The 27,844-nt window shown below is 41.9% G+C and overlaps 1 long non-coding RNA gene across 2 annotated transcripts; it reads right to left on the bottom strand.

Moving 5' to 3' along the window:
• Positions 1–27,538, bottom strand: LOC310763079. 2 transcript variants are annotated; one of them, XR_014548460.1, is made up of 3 exons: positions 27,443–27,538; positions 23,755–23,875; positions 1–128 (listed from the first exon to the last, which is right to left on the bottom strand). It is a non-coding gene; the product is annotated as an uncharacterized lncRNA (long non-coding RNA). The 2 variants fall into 2 exon arrangements; XR_014548461.1 differs by lacking the exon at positions 1–128 and adding an exon at positions 22,718–23,215.
• Positions 27,539–27,844: the final 306 nt, after the last annotated feature.

The following is a 27,844-nucleotide window of genomic DNA, read 5'->3' as shown; positions in this document are numbered from 1 at the left end:
GAAAATATATGTTTTATTTATTTACCTTGTAGATTTATGCACTACTCTTTAGTATAAATATTTCCAGAGTGGTCCTTCCAGTGCAGTATTATGTTTCCAACAGTAGCCATATGAATGTCTTTCACAGCCTACAAAGAGAACATCATAATGATAACCATCACCTCTTGTTTATTATTTCTGTACCATAATACTGGCAGCTAGCACAACCAGACGCCGTCCTCTGCCCCAGCTGCAACAAAACATGTTTCTCCCGTATCGGTCTCTACAGCCACTGCAAGCGCTGTAACCTTCCAACAGTTTGACTTTACCCCACAAAGTGCACTCCTCCATTGTTTCCTGAGACAGACACATGCCAACCAAACATATTACCTTAGTTCACAAAGGCTCCATTTCACTACGATGGCAAATAAGTGATAACACTACAGGTAGGGAATCGTAGAATTGAGAACTGAGATTCCTACATTGCAGAGGGTCATCTAGTCCAACCAAAAGCATCCATGACAGATGACCATCCAACCTCTGCTTTTAAAAATCCCAAAAAAGGAGAGTCCATCACTGTCAAATGGCTCTTACCGTCAGAAAATTCTACTTTGTGTTTAGTGAGTTGTGGGACAGTCAGTTGCCAGCTGCATTTGTTTGTTCCTGTCCCTTTAACAGCAGCCAGAAACAAATAAATTAAGAGAGTGAATATTTTCCTGGCAGAGAGATAAAGGATTGAGGAAAAGAAATACCACAATTTCTGAGAGTTTGCCAGTTTGGAGAAGATGCCCCTAACTTCTCCACTTCCTTCTGCAGCCAATGCTCTTATCTCCTGCTACAGTTATAGGATAACTCATTGTGGTGTCTGCATTTTGTTCAGCCCTATCAGGAATTCCAGGAGTCCAACCTGCAGCGTGAAGGAATATTACAAATTATTTTGATTCCGAAATCTTATCTGTGTAGTCGGGTTTTTCTATTTTGATTTCTGTTTGTCTGTCTCTTCAAAGAATTCCGTGAGATAATAAACAATAACAACATAAAGAGAAACCATAATTTGCTTCTATCTTTAGACATTCAAAATATCACCCAGTGTTTTGCAGCCAGTGCCATCTTTAATAATACATTTGTTCCATCAAAGGTTCAGAGATCTTTTTTCCAGTGCTGGCGAGAGCGTGCATTAATAGTTATTAATGAATTTATGAACATGCTTGCTAAATGCCATTGTGTTCACATAGGAACTTAAAAGCACAGGTATGAAGTGGTGCTCAATTGTCCAAGAGCTTTCATTCAATTCTCAATTGGTCACGTATTAATTTAGCAACCTGATATGCATCCTCAGAACAGCTTCAAACACTATTGAAGGAGCACTGTCAGCCACATGGAAAGTGGTGCTTCTTGAAATGTTCAAATTACAGAGATGGCTTCCCTGGTCTGATGTGCAAGAGATGGCTTGATGCATATGAGGTTGCTAAATTAAATGCACTACCAATTAAGAATTGACTGCAAGGATTTTGGCAATCCAATGGCTCTTTATAGTGTTTTAAATCCCTCTGCAACCTGGATGATTCACATGTTGACTGGAGATGCAAGTTCCTCAGCACATAAGAAGGGCACCACTCAGTCACGCTTACAAATAGCTTGGCAGGGAACTCAAAGCATGGAAGCGCCCATAGCTCAATGGGGCACACATGCATTATGTTATGTACTGAAGTTCTCACCCTGGGCCAGCAGGGGGATACTGTAGATAGTTATCACTCAGGTCCACATATGCAAATAAGGGATCGAAAGTGACGTTCAGTGATTGGATAGTTTTAGAAAATTGTTACAGTTACGTTGTACTGGAGCTCTATATAAGCCGGCTGGCTGAACCCTTCAGTTCAGTTCTGTTCTGGCCTGTGAATAAATAAGAGCTGTTTGAAGAATCGCTGTGTCGTCTGATATGTTCACCCACAACTTAACACATTACATGCACAAAACCCCAGATTCAGTCCCAGACAAAAGAAATGAAATGTCTGCCTCTTACAACCTGATGCAAAAGGGGAAACAGTCTGGACCAGGGATCACTCAAGTATTTTGGATTCTGGGCTGGCAACACTGCTTGAAGAACCAGTAAAGCAGGACAACAAAGAATCTATTTGCAGTCATTGTTCTTTCTTAAAAAAAATAAATCTGGCTGTTAGCAGAAATGGAAAAGCTCACTAATTATATAAGAATAAGTGATGGGCTACAAGATGATACATTCATTGAAAACCAGATAATATTTATTCCGTATTGGACCAACACACATAATGAGTCGGTGCAACCATTATTTTGTTTTCTTTTCATTATGTGATCATTACTGTAATTACGTTTTGTTTTCTTCCCGCAAAGGAAATATCAATTCAAGCCAACTATTTAAATATTCTATATGAACGTATGTGAAAGACTCTGCATGAAAAGAATCATCTGAAGAAAAATTAAAAAGAAAGCCAGCAAGCCTTCCTCTTAGCCCCTTAACTTATCATTACAAATTAACAACTCTGGTTTCCAGTATCTCCAGCTGATGTATGTAATATCACTGTAATATTACTATAAATAAAATAGCTGTATTTTTATTTGACTTACTTTCATTTCATGAGTTAATTTCAGGAAAGTTTATAAACTATGCTATATTAATAGAAAATCTCCTGGCTTTCCTTGTACCGTTGCCGCTTTTATTTACTATGAGATTTTGTCCATACTTCGTCCCTCCACAAATTGTATGTTGGGATAGTTGCTCCTTTTCAGAACTTAGCAATTACAAGCTTTGCTGCCAACAAATCTGTTCAAGTTTGTGGATTGTTGTTGTCTTTCTCCCAGTTGTGCTTAGCTTTGAGCACTCTGATATCAGAGCAGGAAAAGCAATTCATAAAATTGCATAAATCCATAAATTGATAGAGCAATGTGATTAAGCTCCCCAGCGTGTAAAAGAGCCGACACAACCCAGAGCAAGATGCTTTCTCGTCATGTGGCTTTCTGAGTGTCCCAGAAACAAACGAACATAAAAGCATCCAACATCTCCCTTGAGATGATGAAATTATTTGTTGCATATTACTGGGGTCAGAAATTTCAGGCATCGCATTTCAGGCAGTCGTATTTGATACATCCAGCCTTATATTCATATTGTGTAGGGCTCTGCCTTTTCTTAAAACATACAGATGGGAAACAAACCAAACCCTCCTTCGTACTGAAAATGCTGCTTTTGCCTGATGGCAAAAATGCATGTAGCCGCAGCTGTCTAAAATTAATTCCAATGTCTCCCCACACACATACACAGGCTTCTGGCTGCTTCCTCTCCGAGTAGCAAACAAGCTTCTATTTTGTCCTCCACTCTAATCACGATAGGGGGCTTCTTCAATGATTACATTGTTTTGGTGTGGTCAAAAGGTGAATACAAATGTTCGGTTTTTGGAAGGCGTATTGCTCATTGGGGATCGGAACTCATCATCCATATCAGAAACAGTAGTAAAACTGGAGGCCATCTGGCCGATTTACCTGTTAATGCAGAAGCAGCGGTCCCAGGGCCAGCTGGAGCAGACTTGCCAATGTTTCAGAAGTCCCCAATGCTCAGATTAATGGCCAGATGTTTCTAAAAACTCAGCCTCGCCAGTCTCCACTTTGTTGCTCCCACACCTTTTGTCAGAGTTATGCTTGCTTCTGAGTGTTCAGGATCATCTCATCTCTCAACTCTCTCGCCGAGACCATACTTGGTATTATTTTTCCAACTGAGTGAAATTGGTGTTTTTTGTTTTTGGTTTTTTTGCACTTGTAAGGGGATCCTGGGCTGCATCAAGGAAATTGAAATGGACCAAATAGTGTCTAAGTGGGACTATGCCCAGGATCTTGCTATCAACCCACCAGCTTTTAGTCTGAAAATGGACTGTGTGGGGGGCATCACTGAGACGAAATATAGGGAATAATGGAATTCACTTGAAGAACGGGCATCAAGATAAGCTCTCTTACAATCAAATGAAATCACAGTTAGGACAGGAATATAAGCAAAGGAATGAGAATGATAAAGGAATGGAATGTAGGCTATATATATTATAGAAATACATATTACATTTAAGGCAGTAGATAAAGGATTTGAACATCATGGAAATAAGGATGGGAAGTCAAAATAAGGGAACATTGAATTGAAACTGAATCAAATTTGTTAAATTGTTTGAATTTGTTAAATTGTATGAAAATCAATAAAAAATTATGGAGGAAAAGATAAGAAATGAGGATAATTCTCTTTTATTTTTATTTTTGCACTGGAAGGTTGGTCCTTTGTTGGTGGGCCAAAATAGAATGAATCAGGATAGGACTAAGGAGAATGGTGGGACCTAGAGGAATGTTGGAGGCAAAGGGTGAATCAGGTTTAAATGTGGCAGGTAAGGACCTAAGCCCAAGATATTTTATAGGTGTGGATGGAGGCAGAAAGGACACTGGTTGATTCTGAGTCAATCTATGCAGATTCTGGCATTTACTGGCCTTTCAGGGGCCTCTGTCCCAACCCAGCTCCCTGAGAGGATTACTGGTTGCACCAGTAAAATGCTGACCAGTTGAAAACCCAGGGGAACAAAGACTGAGCTGAAACAAAATGACAGCCTTTCACAAATGCTCTCAGCAGTGCCAAAAAGCAACTCCCCTTTTCAGCATTTCTTCAGCCTTCCTTGTAAAGAATGTTCACATAATAATCTACATGGTCCACAGTTGTCTGCAGTGACGGAAACACACAGTCCAATATGAGCAGCAATGCGGCATTGTGATGTCATCATTTTCATTCAGTGATCGCTGATAGGGCGCAATCCATCCATGTGGCCAATCCTTTGATGGACAAGAAGCAACAGCCAAAAGAAAAAAGGGTGCCAGGATCAGCAGTAGGCCAGACTGCTGATGGTGCAAAGTAGGACTGGAAAAGGGGGAATGATCACACAATTTAATTATGGTGGAGAATAATCAGTGCAGTTCACTGGTATACAATTTTGCTCAAATGACTGGGATAAGCAACAGGAAAAGAGGAATATGAGTCAAACACACACACACTACTCTCCCCCCCCCCCCGGACTATTTCTTTCTTAGGAAGCTGCAAGAGGCAGCACATTCAACAGGGATCATTCCCAAAGGCTCAAAAACATATTTAGAGCTCTTAAAAAAATGGTTGGTGGAGCAGGTGCAGCTGCACCTCCAGGTTATGAAGCCCCAGTGACTATAATGGGACTTTTGTTAGCACAGAAATGTGTGTTTCACAGCCCAAGGGAAGCTGCTCTTATCCTGCACTTGCTAACTTGGGTCCCATTTGCAATCCTTCTGATGGCAGTGGGAGCTTTGTCTGGCACCAAAGAAACATAGATTGGCTCTTTGGCTGCCTCTGTATTTATAGCAGCAGCTGCCACCAAATCTAAAAACAGAGCCATTGCCGAGAAAACAATGGGAGCCAAGTATATGGGCCCAGAGAATGATCTGAAGTAGCTCTCCAGCAAAAGCCAAGCAGATCTGGTCCTGCAAGCCACCCAAGAACCACACACAAGCAACAGGTTGCTGTGGCATCATAAAGCTGGTGTAGCCCTCCAAATATTGCTGGACTACAGTCCCCATCATCCATGATCCCTGCCCTTGGTGGCTGAGGATGATGGGAACTGTAGTGCAACAACATCTGGGGTGGGGGCACAATGCTGGCTACCTCTGCCATAAAGACGAAGAGTTTTGATCTAGACATAGACAGTTGAACGTAGGTCTCATTGAAATTAGTAGAATGGGTTAATCTTGACTTAAGTAGCATGGATTTCAGTGGGAATAAAGCTGAACTAACTTAGTCTGGATCCAACCCTAAACATTTAATTGTGGCATAAGCATTCAGAAACTTCTTAAGTTGCATGAAATATTACTTCAAATACTGAGGTTGTCCTGATTTGCCCTGGGCATTGGAATAATTTGCTTGAAACACACGTAATTTGCTTGACACACACGTAATTTAACACAGGAAATGCCCTTATACAGTTCATCTAGCTCAGTATTGTTTGCTGGCATCAGGATTTCAGGCAGGCATCGTTCCCAACCCAAGATGGAGATGCCAAGGATTGAACCTGTGTCCTTTGACATGCAGAGCTCCAAGAGCTGGCTCTCACCGAAAAACAATAATCGCTTGAAATGTCCAAAATGGGATTTTAGATTGCCGCTTCGAAAGATATGGCAATACATTGGTACCTCGGGTTATAGATGCTTCAGGTTACAGACGCTTCAGGTTACAGATTCTGCTAACCCAGAAATAGTACCTCGGGTTAAGAACTTTGCTTCAGGATGAGAACAGAAATCTCACAGTGGCAGCAGCGGGAGGCCCCATTAGCTAAAGTGGCACCTCAGGTTAAGAACAGTTTCAGGTTAAGAACGGACCTCCAGAACGAATTAAGTTCTTAACCCGAGGTACTACTGTACATATACCCAGTGCTATTTTTCTAGAAAAAGAGGTGCCAGAACTCACCATGAACGCCTCCCTTGTTCTCTTATAATGGCAATGGTGCCCACCTGAGAGGTGTCAGAACTGAGTTCCGGTGAGTTCCAGCTGGAAAAAAGCCCTGCACATACCCATAAATAGTCATGCCACTTAAGGTAAAGGTAAAGGGACCCCTGACCATTAGGTCCAGTCGTGACCAACTCTGGCGTTGCGGCGCTCATCTCGCTTTATTGGCCAAGGGAGCCGGCGTACAGCTTCCGGGTCATGTGGCCAGCATGACTAAGCCGCTTCTGGTGAACCAGAGCAGCACATGGAAACGCCGTTTACCTTCCTGCCGGAGTGGTACCTATTTATCAACTTGCACTTTGACGTGCTTTTGAACTGCTAGGTTGGCAGGAGCAGGGACCAAGCAATGGGAGCTCACCCCATCGTGGGGATTCGAACTGCTGACCTTCTGATTGGCAAGCCCAAGAGGCTCTGTGGTTTAAACCACAGCGCCACCCGCATCTCCGAGTCATGCCACTTAGTATAGGTTAAATAGCTACATTTTGGTGCAGAATATGCCTCGATTATTAGAAAAGTCTAAAGGGGGGCATTTGTACCTCTGCCTCTCAAAACAAGTTCCATCAAGTGTGCCCCATATTGACGTTTCAAGTTATGTAGCCGTCATGTCACACAAACACACACTGACATGACAATGCACACTTGTTAGTCAACAAGCCTGAAAATGGGATATCCCTACATCTGACAGTAAAAACAGCAGGCATTAAGTCTACATAATAGAGCAGTCCCACTCAGAGCAAGCAGAACAACTGGTGCTCCTTTCATTGCTTCCTTGGAGAGAGGAGAAGTGAAGAAGTACAAATAGCTCAGAGGAGGAACCACCAGTGTCAGGTTGCTTTCAGGACTGGCAATGCCCCCCCTCCCCACTTCTGGGTTGTGGGCCTCAGGAGGTGCCTGGCAATGCCACACCCTGATGCCCCAGCACCCATCCGATGTGCATGCCAGATCGGTCCTGTTTTCTACAAACAGGGCCCTTTTAAAGTTGATCTCTGTATGCTAAACCTCCAGTGCTCTGTCAGCACTTCGGCACAGTTGGGGAAGGTTACCAGGTAACCAGCTGCACACAAAACAACTGCACCTGGCATCTCAGAACAGGAAACCCCTGTACTTGCAAATTGAAAGCCGGCCTATGAATACAAGCACTGCAGAGAAACACCCTGACCGGAGTGTTTCAGCGTGGATCCAATTAAAGTCAGCTGCTTTCCCCCCCCTTTTTTTAAAGAGTGCATTGTAAAGTGACCGTCAAATCACAATGAAAGCGTCTGCAGGAAGCTCTGAGCAAAAAAACCCCCAAACCCGCCACATTTCCTTCAGCTGTGCAGGGAAAGCTAATTACAGGCAGGTTAGTACTCTGCATATCAAGTGCTTGCTACAGAGGTTGTTCCCAAACAGAGCTGCTAATCTCCTGAGGGGCGTTTGAGCACCGTATTTGTCTGTTTAATTCATTCAAAGCATTTTGACCAAATCGTCTGCCTACACAGCACCCATTTTGAGGCATACCTGAGTGAATCTTTGTCTGTGGAGTTTTCTTGGCAGGGATACTGGAGTGGCTTGCCGGTTCCTGCTCCAGGAACCTATCCATTATGAAGGAAATCAGTCCTGAGTGCTCACTGGAAGGACAGATCCTGAAGCTGAGGCTCCAATCCTTTGGCCACCTCATGAGAAAAGAAGACTCCCTGGAAAAGACCCTGATGTTGGGAAAGATGGAGGGCACAAGGAGAAGGGGACGACAGGGGACGAGATGGTTGGACAGTGTTCTCAAAGCTACCAGCATGAGTTTGACCAAACTGCGGGAGGCAGTGGAAGACAGGAGGGCCTGATGTGCTCTGGTCCATGGGGTCACAAAGAGTCGGACACGACTAAACGAATAAACAACAACAACGAGTGACTCTTTAAGTCATTCCCTGTCTGTCAGATTTCTCAGATTCAGATTTTGGGACAAAAGGGTACTCCCCTCCCTCCTGCCCCATTTGCAATGCTCAGCACTGTTGGCTCCCAGCATTCCTGATCTTGCAGGGCACTTCGACCTCTGCTTGGCCTTTCTGGTCTCTGGGATCAGGGAAATGGTAGCACAAATATCGGTTTCCACACCAAAAAGAGGTGTGCCCCAAGGAGAAATAAGAGCACCTGTTCTCCCCATCCCACCCCCAGCCAAGGAAGACACATCTCTGATAGTTATTGACAAAGAAGCACTTACTGTAGCTCCCATAGTGCTCTGGATGCACACACACAAACAAAAAACACATGTCTAGCCTCTAGGCAGATGTCCCCAGATTTGTGCCCTGCAGGGCAGTTGCAGCAATGGGGGACCATATTCCCCCACCAGTTTAAGCTCCACTCACATGAAAGTCATCACTGTTCTTCCCTCTTCAAGCCCCTCCTTGTTCTAGGAGACAGCAGTGCAGAGGATGTTGAGGTGTCTACTGTTTCCTTCCCTTGCCTGAACAGTCTCTTCTTCTTCCTCCACCACATCCTGCATGTCTCCCTCTGTCTTGGACTGTCCTGGTTCCTGCCTTGCTGGTGGCTCAAAAACCCATAGGTCGCTGGCCCTCCCGTCCTGGGTCACTCTCCTGGCCTCTGCCTCCACCCCACACTCTTCAGAGTCCTGCCAGTTCTTGACAATGCCTCACTTTCTCCAGAGATTGGAAGCATCCAATTGTGTGTGAAGCTGCTGACTTGGTCAAACTGAGACAAAACTCACTGTGGCTTTAAACAGTAGGATCTGCAGAACTTGAATGCATCACATTTTGTTTTGAGTCTTACATTGGAGCATCAATGAAAGGCCTTGAGTTGATCTTCTGTGGTCTCAGTGGAGAGTCTACATGAGAGCAAACAGTCTTGAACAACTGGTGTGTTGATTCAGATGGTTCATCTGCAAGGACTGTGACTTACTTCTCCATATTGCATAAAAATCTTGAGCTATTTCTACCGCTTCTCTCTCTGTGGGCTGCGTAGATGTGAGTTCTTATTGAAAGCTAGGCCTCCTCTTTTCAGCATAGTGTCATCTCAAACTTTAGAACTAATTCCAGCCTAGCATTTGAACTTTGCAGGTGCAGATTGAAATGCATATTTATTCTCCCTCATGTATGAGGTGATTTATTGAAAGGCATGCTCATTAGTACCTGTAGAATTATATTTAGCAATTCTGCCTCAATATATCCACAATGGATCTTGAATCCCTTTACTCACTCATTTTTTCAAGCCTACATTGACAAAGCTGTCCTCATGCAACATAAAACTCATGACGGTATTTAACTTTTTGCTAACAAAGGAATTAATATTTATGACAACGCTCACCAAACTTACATGCCCAAATGTATCTTCCTCATATGACCGCACTTCCCACAGGTCTACTTTTGTGATGTTTTATATTAGCAATTGAGAATAAGGGTTTCCAGTTTCTTTGATGGCCCCTTCAAGAGGAGACATGAATGACTGCTGATCTTTCTTTCCCCCCAAAGATGAACATAAGAACATCATTTGATTGTACAAAAAGGTTGTGAATCAACTTCAATCGGAGCATAAAGGCGTATGTGTCTTTTCAGTTCTCGCAAATTATGCATATTGTTTTCCTGTATTAAAACAAGCTGTAATTTGCCCCTTTGAGAAATTCTCCTTGATATGCCTTGTCTAAGGAGATGTGTCTCATATCACAATTTGAAAGTGCAATAGTGCCAGAAATGATGGGCAGAAGAAGGGTTACTTCTTACGGGCAGCTTCCAGATTTTTGAAATCACAGGTATGGCTCTTGCCACAATCAGATAAAACTACAGATCTGGGCCACTTGAATTAGTTAAATGTCAAAGTTTTATGAACCTCACCTCAGTATTGGTTTGAACTCTGTGAAATATAGAATGGTCTGCAGTTGACACAAACTGGATTGTAAAAATCTATGTCTGCAATTCTGGAGACCGAGACCATATAACACCAGTCCTGAAAGGCCTACATTGGTTCCCAGTATGTTTCTGATCACAATTCAAAGTGTTGGTGCTGACTTTTAAGGCCCTAAATGGACTCAGCCATGTATACTACCTGAAGGAGCTTCTCCACCCCCAGCATTCAGCCTGGACACTGGACTCCAGCTCCGAGGACTTTCATGGACAGCTGTGAGTCCAAAATTCAAAAATACATTTCATAGGTTTCCAAGATAATCCTGGATCCCCCCCCCCTTCCCATCTTCTGTAACTATCTACAAAGAAAGTTCAAATAATTTTATATGTAGGTATGTATGTATAACAGGAGGACAAAATTGCCTTTATTAGGGGAGAAATTATATAGATCCATTAATTACACCAGGAAGAATGTTTAAACTGGCATGTATACAGTCTTGAAGGAGATGGGACTACAGAGCTAGCCCGGTTCCCCCTCTCCCATTATTACATTTCTCTTTAAAGATAATTTGATTTTCCTGAGGTCAGCCATCAGAATGTAATTATTGTGCACCAAACGTGTTCTTCCCAACAGCTTGTTTACTACAGAACACATCCGCTTTCACCGGTACGTGAAAACCTGTATTTTGGTTAGGCAAAATTATGCACAATATTCATCCCACGATTACTTACGTAGTTATAGAATGCCTGATAATAAAAGAGCCTTGGGGAAAACCCAGATACTTGCACAGCATACTTAATCTGCCTCAAAAATACCTTTATCTGTACAAAATGGGAAGGAAAAGGGAATGCTGGGAGGTAAATTCCAGCACCAAATATTTTTTCCTGTCTTTTATGCCAGATAACATTAATATAAATTTGCTTAACTCTTCCCCAAAAAAGGAGGGCTATTCTCTGAGATCTTTTACTTGAACTCCCTAAAACTATATGCCTTTTTTGAGACTTTCACATGACAGAGAATTACAGGGCTCCAGAGGGGTTGCAATTTTAAGTATTAGCCTTGAGGTTGAGCTGATTCACACATGCATGCTCATGGTTTGATGACTTGCATGTGTGAATGGATCCTCACAAATTTAACCCTGGAATTAAAATCTGCATATCACTCACATTGCAGACTGTGCTCAGACTAGGACAGCATGAGATGGGATGCAACCAGACAGACTTATAATCATCTCACTTTTTAAAGGGGGACATTTAGCCATCTCATTTTCATTCCCACCCCCCTCTCCTGCTGTATTAAACCAATGCGGGCTCCGAGTGGGAGACTATATTTGAATGCACCTTTATGTTACCCTTCCCCGCCTCCTCCCCAAAAACACCTCACTACACTTAGAAAGCTCATATATTAGAACCTGCACCCTCATGTGCTAATTTTGAATCTTTGGAAATGTGGGGGATACAATAAAACATTCACTCACCTGTACAGTGGTACCTCGGGTTAAGTACTTAATTCGTTCTGGAGGTCCGTTCTTAACCTGAAACTGTTCTTAACCTGAAGCACTATTTTTGGGTTAGCAGAGTCTGTAACCTGAAGCGTCTATAACCTGAAGCGTATGTAACCCGAGGTACCACTGTAATATGCGTACAATTTGAGCAAATAAATCTCCCTGCTCACAGTATGAACAAGTCAAGCTTACCTTCAGGTGTACATTTGCTAGAAAATATGACACTACTCTCATAATAATGTATGATTTGGCGGGGGAGTGCAGCTAACTCAGGTGTACGTCAGTCATGCAAACGCTAATACTACAAAATAAAATAGTATCGTTAATTTGCTAGGGCGATGGCTTTCAGACTGGCTTCTATTGAACCCTAGGGGTCTGCAGAAGCTCGTTATCTATAAGAAAAAAGGAGGACTCTGCTCCTAAGGGATGGCTGGCCTCTAGCCAATGATGACAAAGCTGTTGATCATGCAGACCATCTTGCATTGATCACTGCAAGATCTATGGCTTATTTCAGATGCAGGTGGTTTGCCTTCACGTGATTACTGTCACGTGATGGGAAGAGTGGGAACATCCTTCCTGGCTCCTGCGCCTCCATCACATCCCCACCACCAAGTCCCATTGCCATCTGCTCTTTGGATGAGAAGGTCTACAGGAGAGAGCCTGCTTCATTCACGAAGCCTCATCGTACAGTTTAGAACCCTCCAAACAACTAAATGGATTGCTCTTTTATTCTGAAGGCATTTCAATAAATAATATTTTTTCGGGGGGAGGAGAAACATTACCCTCTCTTCTCCAAATATTTATCATTTATTCCTTAGATGCGGCAAGAACCTTGAAAAATAAAAACCTTCATAGCTGCAGCAAATTCAATAGACCTGTTTTTTTACAGTTATTTAGGGTCCTCGTTGTGAACGGTGAGGGCACCTTAGGGTGCTCACCAGAATCTTCTGCAAGACACACAAGCTCTGTTGTGGATGGTGCAAAGGAAGATTATAAACCACTGTGTTTCCAAATAAAAACGCCCAGACATTTCCTTGTAGATATGTACTTCACTTTAACCACATCTTCTGAAATGGCTGGTTCTTTTTAAAATCCACATTCCTTGGAAATTTGGCCCGGAATCGCTACATGGAGATTTATTTCTTAGGTGGGGATATGGACAGCTGAAATGTCTGAGAGCTTTTAGATGTTTTCATCTAAAATTGTGCCAATGCGGGAAGGAGACTAAATCTTCCAAAGGCTGGGATTTATTGCCATAGTATAAAGAGACTTTCTGCTTCTTCTGCTTCTTTTTTTTTAAGAAGATGACTGCAGTGTGATGGTTCTAGGTAGGTATTTGTTTTTGCATAGGGTGTTGTTGTTGTTTAGTCATTTAGTCGTGTCCGACTCTTCGTGACCCCATGGACCAGAGCACGCCAGGCACTTCTGTCTTCCACTGCCTCCCACAATTTAGTCAAACTCATGCTGGTAGCTTTGAGAACACTATCCAACCATCTCGTCTTCTGTCATCCCCTTCTCCTTGTGCCCTCCATCTTTCCCAACATCAGGGTCTTTTCCAGGGAGTCTTCTCTTCTCATGAGGTGGCCAAAGTATTGGAGCCTCAGCTTCAGGATCTGTCCTTCCAGTGAGCACTCAGGGCTGATTTCCTTCAGAATGGATAGGTTTGATCTTCTTGCAGTCCATCGGACTCTCAAGAGTCTCCTCCAGCACCAGAATTCAAAAGCATAAATTCTTCGGTGATCAGCCTTCTTTATGGTCCAGCTCTCACTTCCATACATCACTACTGGTTGCATAGGGTACATCCCTGTTAATCTGCTGCAGTCAGAGAATCCTTTTGCTGGAGAACATTGTCTCCTAGAGCTGGGATAGGCAAACTGTGGCCTTCCAAATGTCACTGAACTACAACTCTCATCATTCCTGACCACCAGCCATGCTAGCTGGGGATGATAGGAAATTGGATACAACAACATCTGATAGGCCGTAGGTTCCCCAAATCTGCCCTATGGTGCTTGTTTTTTCCGAGAACTATGCGAATGACATTTGATGTCAGGACACTGCTGCATGGGAAACCACATTCTCCCTCTCTCTCTCTCTCTCTCTCTCTCTCTCTCTCTCTCTCTCTCTCTCTCTCTCTCCCTCCCTCTCTCTCTCTCTCTCTCTCTCACACACACACACACATATATATATGAAGCCTATAGGGTATACACACTCCAGTTCTGAAGAGGAAGATCACACATTTCATATTTTTTTTAAAAAATGATATTTATTAAAATTTCAAAAGAAATTACAAAAGTAATAAAGAAATAGAAAAAAGAAAACAAAAGATACAAAATACAGAGGAAATAAAAACAGTTAAAAATAAATCCATCTTTCCATGTCTTGCCTTTCATTTACTTGTTTCCCTGACCTCCTCACACCTCCCTTTTTTGTATTCCAGTTCGAATGGTTAATTCAGCAAATCCTTTCCCTCTTTGTTTTTATCTTAATTCTTTATCTTAACATATTATAACTTTATATTTTCATCTATTAACAATCCATTTTTACATACTCCTTTTTAACATTGTTGCTAAAACCGCTTCATTTCATTCCAACATCATTTTAGAATTCCTTAATTTTACAATGTTTCTGTAGATAATCTTTAAATTTCTTACAATCTTCTTCCACCGACTCTTCTCCCTGGTCTCGGATTCTGCCAGTCATTTCTGCCAATTCCATATAGTCTATCACTTTCATCTGCCATTCTTCCAAGGTGGGTAGATCTTGTGTCTTCCAGTACTTTGCAATGAGTATTCTTGCTGCTGTTGTAGCGTACATAAAAAAAGTTCTATCCTTCTTTAACACCAATTGGCCGACCATGCCCAGGAGAAAGGCCTTGGTTTCTTCAAGAAGGTATATTTAAATACCTTTTTCATTTCATTATATATCATCTCCCAGAAAGCCTTAATCCTTGGGGACGTCCACCAAAGGTGAAAGAATGTGCCTTCATTATCTTTACATTTCCAACATTTATTATCGGGCAAATGGTAGATTTTTGCAAGCTTGACTGGTGTCATGTACCACCTGTATATCATTTTCATAATATTCTCTCTTAGGGCATTACATGCCGTAAATTTCATACCTGTGGTCCACAACTGTTCCCAGTCAGCAAACATAATGTTATGTCCAACATCTTGTGCCCATTTAATCATAGCAGATTTAACCGTTTCATCCTGAGTATTCCATTTCAACAGCAAGTTATACATTCTTGATAGTATCTTAGTTTTGGGGTCTAACAGTTCTGTTTCCAATTTTGATTTTTCCACCTGGAAGCCAATTTTTTTGTCCAGATTGTAAGCCTCCCTTATTTGAGAGTAATGAAGCCAGTCTCGCACTTTATCTTTTAGTTTCTCAAAACTCTGCAATTTCACTTTGTCTCCTTCTTGTTCCAAAATCTCCCAATATTTCGGCCATTTGGCCTCCATATTGAGCTTTTACTGAGCCTTCGCTTCCATCGGTGATAACCACCTTGGGGTTTTGTTTTCAAGTAAATCTTTATATCTTATCCAGACATTAAACAATGCTTTCCTGACAATATGGTTTTTAAATGCTTTATGTGCTTTAACCTTGTCATACCACAGATATGCATGCCACCCAAAAACGTTATTAAAGCCTTCTAAATCCAAAATGTCTGTGTTCTCAAGAAGCAGCCATTCTTTCAGCCAGCAAAATGCTGCTGATTCATAATAGAGTTTAAGGTCTGGCAGGTCAAATCCACCTCTTTCCTTTACATCGGTTATGTAATGGCTTTAGGGGTTGCTTGTGCGTAAGTTGCCGCCGCTCTGGGCTAGGTTGGCTGGTTAAACCATTTCTCGCTGGACAACCATCCACTCCATGGCTGTTCAGTCGCTGGCAGCATCCGTCAGTGGGCGTTTCTTAAACCTTTTCCAACATAAAAGTTGTTTGACGCCCAGTCTCCTCCTACTCCTCCTGCGCGGAAGTCTTCTGCGCAAGGAGGGCGTGGGTAGCGGAGGACCTGTGCTCTCCCCGCTGGTGTCCAGTGAAGAGTCCCAGAGCCTGCTCTCTGCTTCCCCCATTGGCCCCCCTCTATCCCTGGTGTTGTGCTGATTTTCTTCCCCAACCGGAGACCTGCCTCTCTCCCTGCTTGGCCCCTCTCCAGCATCACTGTGCAGCCTCGCCTCCTCCTCTCATTCCGATGGCAGTTCCCTGACAGGTTAGTATTTTAAATTTTATTTTGGGCTTCTTGCCCTGCCAGACAAATCTAGAAATGTCTCTCTGCCACTTCTTGAAACAGTCCATTTTGTCCAAAATTTGCAATGATTGAAACAAAAATAACATTCTTGGCAATACATTCATCTTTATAACAGCAATTCGACCTAGCAAGGAAAGCTTCAGATTTGACCATATTTCTAGATCCTTTTTTCACTTCTGCCCAACATTTCTCATAATTATCTTTAAATAAATTTAAGTTCTTAGCGGTCATATTAACCCCCAGGTATTTTACTTTCTTAACCAGTGTTAAACCTGTCTCCTTCTGAAACCTCTCTTTCTCAATCGGTGTTAATTTTTTTTCGAGAACCTTAGTTTTTAACTTGTTCAACTTAAATCCTGCCACTTGACCAAATTCTTGAATCAGTTCCAATACTCTTTTAGTACTAGATTCTGGCTCCTGTAGTGTCAGTACTAAGTCATCTGCAAAAGCTTTCAATTTGTACTGTTTGGCTCTGACCTGTATACCTTTAATCAGATGGTCCCTTCTAATCATATTTAGCAAAACCTCCAGGACCAAAATAAAGAGCAATGGGGAAATTGGGCAGCCTTGTTGTGTCCCTTTCTCTATCTTAAATTCCTCTGTCACCACATTGTTAACAATTAGTTTAGCCTTTTGTTCTGAGTAAATTGCACCTATACCATTTTCAAAGCCTTGACCAACCCCCATCCCCTGAAGATTTTTCTTCATAAAACTCCAAGAGATATTATCAAAAGCTTTCTCCGCATCTACAAATATTAAGACTGCTTTAGTATTAATATTCACTTGCAGTTTTTCCAAAATGTTAATTATATTTCTCGTGTTATCAGACAAGTGTCTGCCCAGGAGAAAGCCAGCTTGGTCTTTATGTATCTCCTCCACTAATACTTTTTTAATCTTTTAGCCAAAATATCTGCAAAAAATTTGTAATCCACGTTAAGCAGGGATATGGGGCGGTAGTTCTTAAGTTGTGTCTTTTCAAACTCAGTTTTCGGTATAAGTGTAATGTAGGCTTCCTTCCACGACTCTGGCGCTTTTTCCCCCTCCAAAATTTCATTACAAACCTCCTTTAGTGGTTGAATTATCCAATCTTTCAAAGATCTATAGTATTTTGAAGTTAAACCATCCGGCCCTGGAGATTTGCCCAACTGCATATTCTGGATGGCACCTTCTACCTCCTGTTCTGTTATTTTATAGTTCAACATTGACTTGTTTTCTTCAGAGATTTTTTGTAGTCCATTTGTTTTTAAGAATTGGTCTATATCAATCTCTTTCTGTGGCCCTTGTGTATATAAGTGTTTAAAGTACCTCTGGAAACATTTTCTAATTTCCACTGGATTCTGTATATTCTTTCCTTCCACTTCCAAATTAGTAATGGTGTTAAGTTTTTGTCTTTTTTTCATTTGCCAAGCTAACAGTTTCCCACATTTATTAGCCGATTCAAATGTCCTTTGTCTCATCTGTTTAATTTTCCATTCTATTTCCTGATTCATCATTTTCATATATTGGACTTGGTATAACTTTATTTCTCTCAGAATCTCTTGTGACTTTGGTTTCGCTCTCAGTTTCTTCTCACCCTCTTTTATTTTCTCCAAAATTTTGTCTTTTTTCTCATTTTGAGTTCTCTTCTTTATTGCATTCTGTTGAATTAGAAACCCCCTCATAACCGCTTTGCTTGCGTGCCAGATTACTCTTTTTTCAATGGTAGTGTTCATATTTATCTCAAAATAGTCTCTCAAGGTTTTTTGGGCCTTCTTGGTAACCTCTTCGTCTCTAAACAAGGTGTCATTCATCCCCCATCTGAAGGAACCAGTTGGTGTTAGTTTCATCTCCATTTTCACAGCATTATGGTCAGAGCAAGTTTTAGGGCAAATTTCCACTTTTCGAATCTTAGGAGCCAGTCCTCTAGTTATCCAGATTTGGTCAATTCTTGTCCATGTCATTTTGGCTTCAGAGAAGAAAGTTCCCTCTCTACCCAAGGGATTCTTTGTTCTCCAAATGTCAATTAAGTCCATATTGTCAGTCATCTCAAAAATGGTTTTTGGTAGTCTGCCATCCTTGGTGACTACCTGTCTCTGTGCCTTGTCCATATTTGTAGATACCACTCCATTCATATCTCCCATCATGATAATGTTGTAAGCCATATAGTCCAGCAATGTCTCATGCAACTTTTTAAAAAATTCAGATTTCCCCTCATTTGGTGCATAAACTCCTACTATCAAAAATTTCTCTCCTTGTGTTTGAATTTCAATTGCCATGAATCTTCCTTGGTCATCTTTAAAAATAAATTTCGGTGATAGGCTCTCTTTTGCATAAATCACTACTCCTCTTTTTTTAACCTTATCCGATGAAATAAACTCTTGACCCAATCTTTTATTGATCAATACTTTCCTATGTAGCCTTATCACATGTGTTTCCTGTAGACAAATCAAGTCCAATTGTTCCTTTTTCAATAAATGAAAGACTTTTTTCCTTTTCTCCGGGGAGTTAAAACCATTAATATTCCAACTTAATAGTTGCAGAGCCATGGCGTGGTTACTTTACTTTTCCTCCAACTGCACCCAGTAATTGTTCTTGTTCTGTCGGTGGTATCACTTTCTCTGAGTTATCCATTCCAAAAGATAGTGATGCTATGTCTAGTATTCCTGGTTTTAATGCTCTTGGCTCTTCTTCAGATTCTTTCTGCAGGTCTTCTCCGTAATCTTTCAAAAATCTTTCTTTATTATCCACTGATCTTATTTTTAACTTTCTTCCTTTGAAGGTAAAAGATAGGCCTTGGGGGAATTCCCACCTGAAAACAATTCTATTACTTCTCAACAAGGTCACCAGATCTCCGTAGTTAGACCTAAGATCCAGAAGATATTTCGGGATGTCTTTAGATATCTCCACTCTTGATTGATGTATTTCCAAGGTCTTCTGAAAATGCAGACTCAATATTTTGTCTCTCTCCTCTTTTGTTCGGCGGGTAATCAAACAGTCTCTCACCCTGTTCTTTCTCCCCCCTCTTCCAAGCCTGAAAGCACTTACTATCTTGAAATCTTGCTTATCTGAATCTAGGTTCCAAAAGTCTGCAAATTCCTGCATAAGAAAGTCACTTAGGTTATCTTTCTCAAGTTCAGGTACAGCCCTGATCCTTAAATTTGTCTGTCTTTCCTTCAGTTCAATCATGGACAACATCGACATGTGGTCCTCAAGTTGCCTGCATATCGGTGGTATCTTTTCCTCTACGGCCAGTGCTTTTTCCTTTGCTTCTTCAGCTGTCTTTCGGGTCAAAGTAGATTCCTGCAGCAATTTCTCAATAGATTCTGTGTTAGAGTTCACCTTCTGTCCCAAATTATTAATGCTTGTAGTATTTTGGTCAATTTTAGTTGTTGCTTCAGCTACTAGTTTACTTAATTTTTCCAAAGATTCATTGATTTTACCTAATGCCAAAGCTAAAACATCTTCAGATGCCATTCCTTTTGACCCAACTTGAACAGATGCTGCCCCTGGTGGTGCAGAAGGGCCAGATGCTGATGCTCTTCGCTGCTGCCGAATTTTACCAGATCTTGTTGTTTTTTCCTGAAGCGAGTCTGCCATAACACTTTATCTGAGGCTCAAGGTCAATCCCACGGCCGGAGTTTGTTTTGCTGTGGAAAATTCCCCTGGCCAGTTTAAAGTGGAAAATTCCCTGGCCAGTTGTAACAATTTCAAAGTTCCTCTAGGGGGACACAGTAACAGTCAATACTTGTTGCATTAAAATAACTTTTCCAAGTCCCCCATTTAACAAAATAAGCAACAGTTTCAATTTCAGTTAATTTACAGTTCCTTAAAGTCCAGAGAAACCAGTCAGAATCAAAGTATCTCTCTTGCAGAGTTAACTGTCAAAAAGTTACATTGTCCATAAACAGCACGATTCACAGCACGGCAATCTTATTGTCCATTGACAGCTCGTTCCCAGGCATTAAGCGGTGGTCTTTGTTTCCTTTCCTCTCTTTTTGCAGGCAGAAATACTTCTCCCTTTTCCCTCCCCTCTCCTGCAGCTCAGGGAGGGAGATCTCTTGTATTGATGTTAGGATTTAAGTCCTTTTAAAGTGATTTTCCAGGTCTTAGCTTAGATGATCTTTGCTTTGATCTGTTTACAAGAAACGGAAGGCGGACTTCCTGTTTAAGCCTTCCCGCTTCGGTGCCAAATTAATGCTTTTTCTTCCCTTGTTTTCAAATCTTTAAGTTTAACCTACTCACGGGTAGTTGTTTTGATAGCCGAATTGTCACAGGGAAAAAATCAGCACTCTCCGGCAACAGCTGTGCGGCTTCACTCCACGGAAGAAGCAATTGACTCTCAGCACCGCGCCGCTCACCCCGTTTCGCTCCGGAGCCCGGAGTCGGGTTCCTTTGCAAATTGGGGGGGGGCGCTAAAGGTGCCCGCCGAGTCCCACGATCACAGGCTTCACCCGCCTGTGGTTTTTTAAAGGGTCCCCGCTTCGCCGTAGCGGCAAGACCCGATTTCTGCGGAGCTAACTCCCTCAAAGTTAGAGGGAATCCGCCATTACCGATGGCGCCGACCCTGGAAGTCCAGGAAGATCACACATTTCAAAGGAAAACGAGGTGTGTGTACGTTTGGGTCTCTCTGTGTTAAAGATTGGGTTTGTGGTGTGGCACTGTCTCTAGGATAAGGCTGATTGAAAAATGATTCCTGCACACTTACAATTTTATTAATTGTCCAAGAAATGGAAAACCATCTGGGAGCTTTTCAAGAGATGCCACTGAGTGCTGCTGCTCATGGAAAAGAGGAGCATCCCACCGGGATTTGATGGAGAATATCATAGTCCATCTGGGCAGAGCTCCAGTGGCATTGCCCTTGCCACATTCAAGACTGGTTCCTGGCCAGCCTTCTCTGCAATATATTTTTAACAGGCAGTCATTGGGCCCCTGTCTAGCTGTAGAAAGCAAAGTCCATTGGGTAGCTATTTGGAAGGCTGCGAAAGGTGAGGGATGGGATGTTTCTATATTTTGAAAGGTTGTATGAGGTATGCAGCAGGGAGTGGAGGAGACAAAGTCAAGTGAGGTTGTGTGTTAGCATTTGTAAGACTAAGCAAGAGTGTGGGGATGTTCTGGAGGATTGTCTGCAAGAATATGGGTGTGGGTTTAATTTTCTTATTCATCTTTGTTCTTGTTTTTTACTCATTTCAAACATTTTTATCCTTCCTTTGTCAGGCTCAAAGGGGTTAACATAAAAACAGAATAGTTATAACCCAATGATTCAACAAGAAAACCAACAAAACCATAAACCATTGGATTATTTTTTAAAAAAATACCAATTGCAAAAACAAACAAAAATGGTTTGTTTTATGTTTGTATTAATTTGTTTTACTGAAAACGTTTTCAACACGTCCTCCATCAAATGATCGCAAGGTTGGGTGCAGCCCCCAAAACAAAACAGCATAGAAATGCATGAATGATCCCACAAAAGCAATAAAATAATGACAACACAACTTTTTACACCAAAATCTAAAATGATCTACATAAAACTGACTAGAGTTACTAAACCAAACCGGCAAAAGCCACACGAACAAACAAATGGGTTTTCAGTTGGCGCCGAAAAGGAACGGAGCATTGGCGCCGTGTGGAGCTCTGAAGAGAGCGAGTTCCAGAGACAGGGGGCCACACAGATAAGGCCCTTCCCTGCATAGCTAGACAGTGTATCTCACAATGTGGCAGCCCACTCAGAAGAGCCTCAACACACCCCATTCCTCACAGGTGATATTCTTCCCTTACAAAACAAACACACTTGAAGAAGACCCAATGCACAGAGCACACCTGATCAGGGGATTGGGCCTAACCTCCTTAATCACTTTTTAAAAATGATATGTGAATAAAACGTAATTTTAATTCTGCTGGCCTCTTTATCCCCCAAGCCCTCTAATTATTACATTGCTTACACCATGAGCCCTTGTGGGACAGAAATGTGCACATCCAGAAAGTTCCTGTAATCAGCTCTGAGCCTATGAGACCTAGAGCTCTATGAGCCTAATACACAAATAAATGAGTACCCTTGGGACAGATTGGGTTCACGTACAGGTAGCCCGTCTCTACTGTGGTTCGTAGGAAGTGAAGAAAGGGTGGGATTTCTTTCAAGAAATTCTGAACCTTCACACCAAAGTTACTGATTTAGGAGTCATATTTGAGAGATACGGATAAATGAAGTGCAGGCTTTTCTGATTGCTGAGGTTAGAGATGGACACCCTGCTTTCATTTGCTGTTAATTTTGCATGCATTCAGTTGTGAGTCCATTCTGCCCTGTTTTCTGAAGATTGGGGTGTTTTTCTTTAAGATTCCATTTAAATTTTATGCATTTGTGTGTACGCATTTTCCGGAAAATACAGTTGCATACATTTCCCACTAAAAAGCACCCCTCTCCAAAAAAAGAGATGCATTTCCCCAACAATATGTGCATTTTTAATGTGTTTGCATGCAAAATTTGGAGAAGGGCACAACCTGTTAACTGTGCTCCAATCATCATAGGAGTCTGGGCACTGCAAATTAGGGTGGGTTTCCTTTACTTAAGATTTCTAGCCAGAGCAGACCCAGCACTTTAAAGTTGGAAGATGCTTCTTTGTTTCATCCCAACATGGAGAATGTTCATTTATTTACTGCTCTCACTTAATTAATAAAAAATAGTATGTACATGCTTCAGAGCATCTTACCACCACTGCAAATGCGGGACTTCTAAGTTGTGAAATCACTTAAATGCGTAATTGCTCAGTTCAAACTATGACCTTGTTCAACGTGTCATGTCTGGATGTATCACCAATCGGGCATCATGTCACCAACAGTTTGTTTTCTGGCTCAGAATATAGAAGAAGTTCCTGCGCATGCGTGATCAGTTAGTTTTCAATAGCCACTCCGGATTTCATTTACTTGTTAATCCAAGTTCTGGTCACTGATTGCAGTTTAGGCAGAGCTATGTAAACTCTTCCAAAGGCTGATTTTTAAGGCTTTGGAGAACGTTGCATTTCTTTTATTACTGGCACAAGGCATAGCTCAGGAAAGCACCCAGGTCTTGAGAACAAGAGAGCTGTGCAGCTTAAGCGAAGCGAAGCTCCTCAACTAGGATAAAGTGAAGTTCAAGCTTCAGAATTCCTTTATATTCTCTCTGTAAATGAATCCACGAGGCTGTAGTTAATGCTAGAGGCCCAGGTGGGGCAGAGCTCTTACCAGTCAAGTGGGCATATGATTCTTCTGCGAGTTCTCTGAGTGGAGTTAAAATCCAATAATTATCTTGAACGGAGTGGTTAGATCTAGTTTCATGGCTTCCCTTCCTTGATTGCTGGTTTGCTTGTGGGGTATCCTGCCTTCTCTTCAAATTAGTAAGCTATGCACATGACCTCACAGGCACTGGAAGAACATTGCATCATGCTGGATGCAAACCCAGAGCAAGAAGGATCCTTAATTTGCACAGTCCTTTTCATGTGCCAACATGGACTTCAGTGGGTTTTGGCACTCAGCTCAACGGGAATTTGCCTATTAGCTGATGTCATGGTGAGGCACTCGCTGTACTACTTCACCACAAGCAAAAATTGCAGCATGGATCATCGATCCAGCTGAGATGTGCTAAAAGGCCTGTGAAGGCCAAAACATCCATGTGTTAATAAAAGGTTTAGCTGGAAACCATTAGCTAAATATACCACCTACCTTCATATCATGCCCCACTCTGGTGATCCCTCTGGATGAGTGGGGGAAAGCGCAGAATAAAGTGGTGGTGGGGTGTAGTAAGAGCAGCTGCTCTGCATATATATTTTCAGTTCTCATACATCTGTAAACAGCAAAAACAATAAACAAGTTACTTATCTGACCACAGTGTCAGATTGATCCCAGTTAAATAATAGTTTACAGATTAGGTGTGTTTCACAATTAGGTGTGTTTCTGATTTGATCCTGGAATGTACCTCTTTTCCTTAGGACATCCCTATTTTCAACAGAGAAATTTTGGAGGGTGTGGAGTTATGCAACCCCCAAGCCAAGGAGATAAGTAATTATATACTCTTGAGAAGACATCTGAAGGAAGCCCTGTATAGGGAAGTTTTTTTAACGGTTAATGTTTGATTATGTTTTTATATATGTTGGAAGCCACCCAGAGTGGCTGGGGCAGCACAGTCGAATGGGGAATGATGGTGATGGAACAGGGCATCCCTATTTTCATCGGAGAAACGTTGGAGGCTATTTGAAATTGTATTGGGGTAATAGCTTATAGCAGAGATGTACAACGGCATGTGGAAGGTATCTAGGAAATGCAATGACCCTCAGTGTTCTTTCCTATTGGTTTTCACAGACCACTCAGATTTATACCCTTTTTCCTTTCCTGAAGATGTGTAAAAAAAATGCCGACCGGTTAGTACCTTCTCAACAGATGGTACTTCTTCAAATTAGCTGTTGCCTTCTCTGTTCTTAAATATGTTTTTGCTATGCTGGAATCATTCAGAGCCCCAATGCCATGGGCATGCAACAGTTCATGCCGCCACCTTCAGTGAGGCTTAACTGACCTCAAAGAATTGGGGAGGGGGGGCTCAAATTCTAAAATATGGACACATGCACAAAGGAGGTCTAGGTTTGAAACACCTCAGGAAATGATTCCTTTAAGGAAATGGGAAAGTTTACATTTTAAAATACTTTCAGCATCAGTAATGGTAAAGGTTAAGTCCAATCAAAGGCATGCAACACTCATCTTGCCAAGAGAGCCGGCGTTTGTCCACAGACAGCTTTCTGGGTAATGAATGTGGTCAGCATGACTAAACCACTTCTGGTGCAACAGCACACTGTGACGGAAACCAGAGCGCACGGAAATGCCGTTTACCTTCCCACCGCAGCAGTACCTATTCATCTACTTGCACTGGTGTGCTTTCAGATTACTAGGTTGGCAGGAGCTGGGAAAGAGCAACGGGAGCTCACCCTGTCTCTGAGATTCGAACCGCCAACCTTCTGACTGGCAAGCCCAAGAGGCTCAGTGATTTAGACCACAGCGCCACCCGCATCCCACCCATCAGTAATGACCTCCTATACATAGGAGGGTTGAAGATCATTTCAAATGTGACCATACGTCTTCCCTCCTGGAGTCAGCAGCACCAGAAATAATCAAATGAGATGCCTTCAAAAAGCAGGGTTTTCTTTTTCTTTGATGACACTGCAGTTTTTGGCATGGGGGGACACTTCTGATGATGTCCACACTGCTCCCCCCCCACCCCACATTGTGCAGATGGATAGGGATGGATATAAGGGACTGGCAATGGATGGCGTTGTTGGCAGACTCTGCCTCCAGAGAGTGAACTGATGTTCCCTAAAGCATGCCTGCCCACCGCCCAATTCAAAGTCCCCACGTGGGCACCAGCTTACAAAGCCTGTAGTGCTGCAAAAACATGACTCAGGCTTTGATCACCCTATTTTATTTGAGGAGCAGATGCCTGGCACAGGAAGCATAGTTTTAAGATAATTAATTAGAGTGGTAGAACGAGATAAGTACAGCTTGATGATGTGCATTGTTTGTATTAGAGGAGACATGAATTGATTTGACATTCCCTGAATATGGTGGTTGGAAGATGGTGAAGTGTGATCCTGCTGTGATGAGCAGGTACTTTCATATGTTCCCTCCATGTTCCCTTGTTCTTTCAGAAGAATCTGTTTGCAATTATAGTTTGCAGTTCTGCTTGCTAGGTGGAAACATTTTTCTCAGTAGGTTTCATGATAATGTATCACAGAAAAACAGTATGCTCATTCCATTTTATATAATCCCCCTATCTTTTAACAGACTTTTCTTGGATTCTTCATTTAGGAAGTAAAGTGGATGTACTATATGAATATTCAAAATCTTTCCCCTTGAATTTTCTCCCTCTTAAGAACATAACAACTTAGGCACTGCCTCTGCTAGAACAGACCAACCAGGTACTCCTAGGAAGCTCACAAGCAAAGCATGAGATAGCCATGTTTACCTTCCCAGTAAGTAGCAATCAGAGATAGAGTGCTTTGAATGTGGAGGCTGAATTTTGCAATCAGAGCCAACACCCACTGACCTCCATGAAGTTGTCTAATCCACTTAGGACATCAAGCCACTCCTCAGTTTATCCCCTCCTCCAAGATTTGCTTCATAGCTGAATATTTTTGAATTTAAACCCCAAGTCTACAAAGAATCCCCGGTGTAGCCTTTCTCCTGTGTTGTCCTCACAGTGATGTCATGAAGCCACTTATATTCTCCAAGTCTCCATATATGCAGGTAGATATGGAGCAAACAGGTCTGAAACACCTGACCTGAATGGACAGTGGTTCTCTGATGTACATTGTATGCACATCCAGCTCCAAACCTACATTGAAATGATCCCTTGAGAAACATTTGCCAGTATTCAGCCTAAACTGGTATTGCTGAAACTTAAACCCATTCTTCTCATCTGAAAATTATATTAAGGGCTACAGTAGTACCTCGCAAGACGAAATTAATTCGTTCTGCGAGTTTTTTCGTCTTGCGAATTTTTCATCTTGTGAAGCACGGATTCCCTGGGTATTAACGGTTTTAAGAAAAAGGAAACAAACTTGCAAGACGTTTTTGTCTTGCGAAGCAAGCCCATAGGGAAATTCGTCTTGCGAAGCAACTCAAAAAACGAAAAACTCTTTCGTCTTGCGAGTTTTTCGTCTTACGAGGCATTCGTCTTGCGAGGTACCACTGTACTTGAAAACTGGTCTTATGCTTTCCTTTATCAAAATGTCTGTGTGTGTAGGAGATTGGTTACTGACAGAGAATACAGTTCTGGTACAGTCTTCTCCCTGACTTTCTGGCTTTCTACATATCAAGATTTGTTTATGTTTTTGTCATGGAGGATTGTTGGAACCTGCAACTCTCAGAACTCTCACCTGCACTGTGAAATGGTGCACTCCAGGAATAGCTGTACCTGGTCCTTTTGATTTGTTTTGTTTTGTAAAAAAAAAACCATGAGGTTCCCATACTCATATATTGATAAAAATGCCATGGGTGCCAGCACACAATGGCTGCTATGGGCAGCAAAACAAGAAGCAATAGTAGTCCATACCGGTGAGTACTGTCACAGGGACTGTACCACCTCACCTGTTCCTTGCGTAGACCAGGCCTAGTTACTTCCTCTGCATCATTCTAGAAATACAAATTTGGCTCCAAGGCTGCACTTCTGGGATTTGCAGGCAGCGGTGCATTGTGAAGGGCATGGCCAATGCTTACAACTCTATCCATACAGCAAAGAACCCCAGAGCCAGACTGTTTAAAAGCATACTTTAGATGACTCAGACTTCACAAGGAACACAGCTCTTCATGGAATTTCTGCTGGTGTTTTCCCCATTAGATGATCTTAAAGAGGGAGAATACTTACTTTGTTGAAGTATTTGTTATCCTCTGAGCCCTCAGAATGTGCAATCTTGTTTTCCTGCCTTAAACAGATTTAATGTGGAATAACAGACATCTGTTGTTATAAAATTTACTACTCACACAGGATGTTATAAAAACAACAAGTGGAACTGCCTGGAAAATGTAAGTTCTTCTCTTCCCTTCCTCCTTTAAAAAAGCATATCCATTTTCTATTTTTGCTCACAGAAGGGGAAACATTTGAAAAACCACTTCTTTCCTGATATTTTGTTGGAGGACAGCTATTCTTCCAGTGAGATAATGTTCCGAGTTTTATAGTATTAAACTGGAACACACAAGAAAGAGGCAACAGTGAAATAAATCTAAATGAATGAGGCAACAGAGTGGTTTCACGTCTAACCTCAGAAGC

The sequence above is a fragment of the Podarcis filfolensis genome (assembly GCF_964270895.1).
Source record: "Podarcis filfolensis genome assembly, chromosome: 5".
Taxonomy (NCBI): Eukaryota; Metazoa; Chordata; class Lepidosauria; order Squamata; family Lacertidae; genus Podarcis; species Podarcis filfolensis.
This window is presented reverse-complemented; position numbering and strand designations above follow the sequence as displayed.